This window comes from Wolffia australiana, chromosome 7 (assembly GCF_029677425.1).
Source record: "Wolffia australiana isolate 7733 chromosome 7, ASM2967742v1".
Lineage (NCBI taxonomy): Eukaryota > Viridiplantae > Streptophyta > Magnoliopsida > Alismatales > Araceae > Wolffia > Wolffia australiana.
Window position 1 is genome coordinate 6165017 of NC_135841.1, and position 3974 is coordinate 6168990.

The 3974-nt window shown below is 39.7% G+C and overlaps 1 long non-coding RNA gene across 1 annotated transcript; it reads left to right on the top strand.

Moving 5' to 3' along the window:
* The first annotated feature begins 2265 nt into the window (after positions 1-2265).
* On the top strand, positions 2266-3391 carry LOC144705535 (uncharacterized). Its single transcript, XR_013582054.1, has 3 exons — positions 2266-2617; positions 2704-2895; positions 3162-3391. It is a non-coding gene; the product is annotated as an uncharacterized LOC144705535 (long non-coding RNA).
* Positions 3392-3974: the final 583 nt, after the last annotated feature.

A 3974-nucleotide genomic window follows, 5' to 3' on the forward strand; every position in this document is an offset into this window, starting at 1 on the left:
TGAGATACATGATATTTGCATTAAAATTATCCATCTATGCCTCTATTTATAATATGTAAATTAAATTATTTTCCTAACTCAATACAATAATCTAAAACATCCAGTATTTTAATATCTTAGCATATCATTGAAGAAATTAGTGTTTTTTCCTCCATGGTTTGATTTCTTCCCTTAAGATCACATTTACATTGTTTGATGGATTGTTAAGGGTAATAATGTCTGGTTCTAAGGTTGTGATTGAGATGAAATATTGATGACTCATGCAGTGCAAGAAGTAATGGAATCGTAACTGTTCTTTCCACATATTTGATAGAATCATCTATGCATGGATCAGATCCTTGATTTCTCAATTCCTAGAGGAAGGCGGGTTGGTTTGTTCATGTTTTTAGCCACTAGAAGTATCCACACAATCCCCGATACATTGAAGCTCCTCCTTAATCTTGATGATCCCTGGTATCACTCCACCATCATCATTATCCCATCCTTATCACATCAAGAGTGTAAAGGAGTTAAGAAGATAAGGAAGAAAAAAGGTGGGGCACCTGAAATATTATGGCTTGGGCGAATTTAGTTCATAGCCTTCTCTTATTTATAAAATGTATATTTTTTATAACAGGGACCATCAAGATATGTATATTATTATATATATTAATCATGAATCTATTTAAGCTTTTTGAGAAATTGAGTTTCTATCATGTTGTAGATGATACAAAGGAGTATAATAACTCTCTCCTGGAACCTTGCTCTCATTTGTTACCATGTACATATTGTCCATCATCTTCTTGAAGCTCCTACGAGAACTTAGGGTATGGTCAACTTTCCAACCCTAATCGATCATCCTAGTTAGTACTGATACATTGAATATTTATCAGAGAACTATTCTCTGATATTCCACTCCTTTGGTTAAGGACTTAATTGTAAGATATTCCTTGATGACGAGTCTTCTTATGCCAAGGCCAGAAGATTCAATCTTGAACATTCAATCATCTTCATAAACTTCTTGCTGCACTAGAGAAAATACAATTTGAAATTCCATGATTAGGAACTTTTGGATCATAGTCAAAGCACAACTAGTCATCCACAATATATATTGGGTGTCTCAGGTCTAAGGACTACTTATAGAAGCAGGGAGAGGGGAGAAAGAGTGGGCGGGAAGAAATAAATAGAGGGGGATAATGAGAGAGAGAAAAGGATAAAGACAAGAGAGAAGATACTGAGAGAGAGACAAGGAAGACAGAGAGGAGATACTAAGAGAGAGAGAAACGAAGAGAAAGATAGGCATAAATATCACGAAAGATAGAGATAGATATACACACTTATAGATGAGAAAAAGAGAGAGAGAAGAGAGACATGAAGAAAGGTCAGGAGAGATAGATAGAGCAAGGGAGAGACACACAAAAGCGAGAAAGAGATAAAGAAATAGAGGGGGAGAGAATCAGAGAGAGAGAGAGAGGGTGCAAGCCATTGAGACAGAGAGAGAGTGAGATATTGAGAGAAAAAAGAGAGAGGGCAAGAGCGATAGAGATAAAGAGAGGGATGGATAGCAAAAAATAGAGAGAGATGGACAAAGCACAAGAGAGAGAGAGAGAAGGAGAGGGAGACAGAGAGCCAAACATAGAAATAGTAGGAGAGGCATAAATAGACAGAGAGAGAAAGAAAGTTGTAGAGGGAAGGAGAGAGAGAAAAAAGAGAGAGTCAGAGATAGACAAAAAGGCATACAAAGAGCGAGAGGCAGTTTCTGTCGACGAAAACAAAGGATTGTTACGGCTTGTCTGGTTTCTAATCAGTGTGCATAGTTGATAATGTGCTATCATGATACGCATTAATGCCATTTATAACCAATATAAACTCATTATTTATACAAAGTTGATGCGCGTTATCTGATAAATTTAACATTTTCGCGCTCATTCCATTGCATCACCTATTTGCACATTTCCTTAAATTCATCATTACTATGATGCGATTTACAAGTTGGACCTTTCTCACGGCCAAACCTTTATGTGAATTAATCATTCTCTTTGGAGTTTTATGATTGCAGGAAGCAGGTTAAGAAATTTCATGGTTCTTCACTGTTGCACGCCGATCGGGGTTTTTCAAGACCAATGTGCCAAGTTTGGCACTGAATATGAATATGTGAATTTTGTACAGTTAAAATGCAGGATGAATGAGTTGAAGCCTTATGAGGATAGAAAACTTGGGTGAAGATTTCACCCAATATGCCTGGGCAATTATTTCAATTCAAGCTAAGCTTTAATATCCTTGAATAATTCATGTTGCAGGCCATACAGCTTTGTTCAAGATGGCGCCAAGCGACTCCAGGCGACCCCGGCGCAGTGGCACGCTCGACCCCGGCAGAGCGACGCCCTCGGCTCTGGTCCGAGCCGCGCGCTCGGCCCCGTCCTGAGCCATGCGCTCAGCCGTGGCCTGCGCCGCGCGCTTGGCCGTGGCCTGAGCCGCGCGCTCGAGCGGGGCCTGAGCCACGCACTCGCCCTGGCCTGAGTCGCGTGCTCGACCCTGGCTTGAGCGGTGTGATCGGCCCCGTTAAAGCCCGGGGGTAGAACTGGCGGCGGCTGGGGAAGCGATGTTGGCCGGAAGAGAATAGAATAGAACATCCCTGGTACTCTTTTCCTTTGGAAGAAAAACAAACTTGTTGAGGTTTTCTTGGGGCGAAATTGAAGAGGAGGGAGATCTTTGTGAGTTTAGGTGGCGTCGACAGTGAGATTCAACTGCTGGAGTGTCACGAGCAAGCATCTACGGTGAGATCCACCATCGAAGAACAAAAGGGGAGCACCGGCCGCCAGGTGTTCGACTAAATGCTCATGCTTGAATCGGAGACTTCGTGGTGACGACAGATTTGACCTGACGCGCTCGGATCGACCGAATCGTGCGTTCGAGGTTAGTTCAACGTATTCCGTCAAAATCGTTGCTTAGTTGGGTTTGATTATAGTTTTAATTTTGAATTTTAGTTAAAAAAACAAAACCCTTCAATTCCTTTTTCTGACTTCCAATATTCGCGAGTTCTCATCCAATATGGAGCAGATTCTGATAATTTTCATTCCGTTGGATAGAGATCACGTCTCTCTTTGTGTTTTTGCCATTTATTTCCCATTCTGCTCTAAAATTCTTCTTCAATTCTCTAAAATTTTCACTCGTACATGCAGATCTTATCTGAAAACACCTATTTCTCTGTGGATTCGACCTCGACTTGTCACTATATTGTGGTTTATTTGTTCATTTAACCGGGTTGTGTTTTACTTTCTTTGACATGTAAATTTGTGTTTAACGACTGTGGATTACAGTCTCGTCAATAGTAACATCATCCTACAAAAGGGTCTCAAGATTCTGCAACTCCTTTAATGGGGATGGCTGAATTCTCAGTTTTTCTTTGTTATCTTTATCTCTTTCATGTTTCACCTTCGTGAATGTGGTTTAAAGTGTAGAGAGAGATATGGCTTCTGACTATAGCTCTGTCAAAGGAGACGACATGTGACATGTGGAATTAAGCCAGGACATAAACAAAAAAAAAATCTGGCCCATTCTGAAATGTTTCTTTAATTTTATTGTAGTTGTCAAAGTCTATACACACAGAGTGAGAGAGGAGGGACAGTTTCCACACCGAGATTTCAGGAGGTAGAAAATTGGACTTTACACTCTCAGCAAAAACTCAACTTTCTCTTTATTATCTCTATATGAAAAAAAGATACGCAAAGGGAAAAAAATTTGGCGAAAGATAAATGTAGTGTGAGAAATAAGAAAGAGAGAAGAATAGGAAGAAAAATAATATAATCATTAGAAAATGTTAAAATAGAGACAATGAGAGAGAAATAAATTTAATAGTTATAGAGGGAATAGTGAGAGATCGAGCGCGCGTTAAACCATAAGTTGAAGTTACGTCATTTAAGACTTCTATTTTGTACGATATTATTCTAATTTTCCATACGAGCACAAGAGAGTAGAAGTCCCATACACAGGGA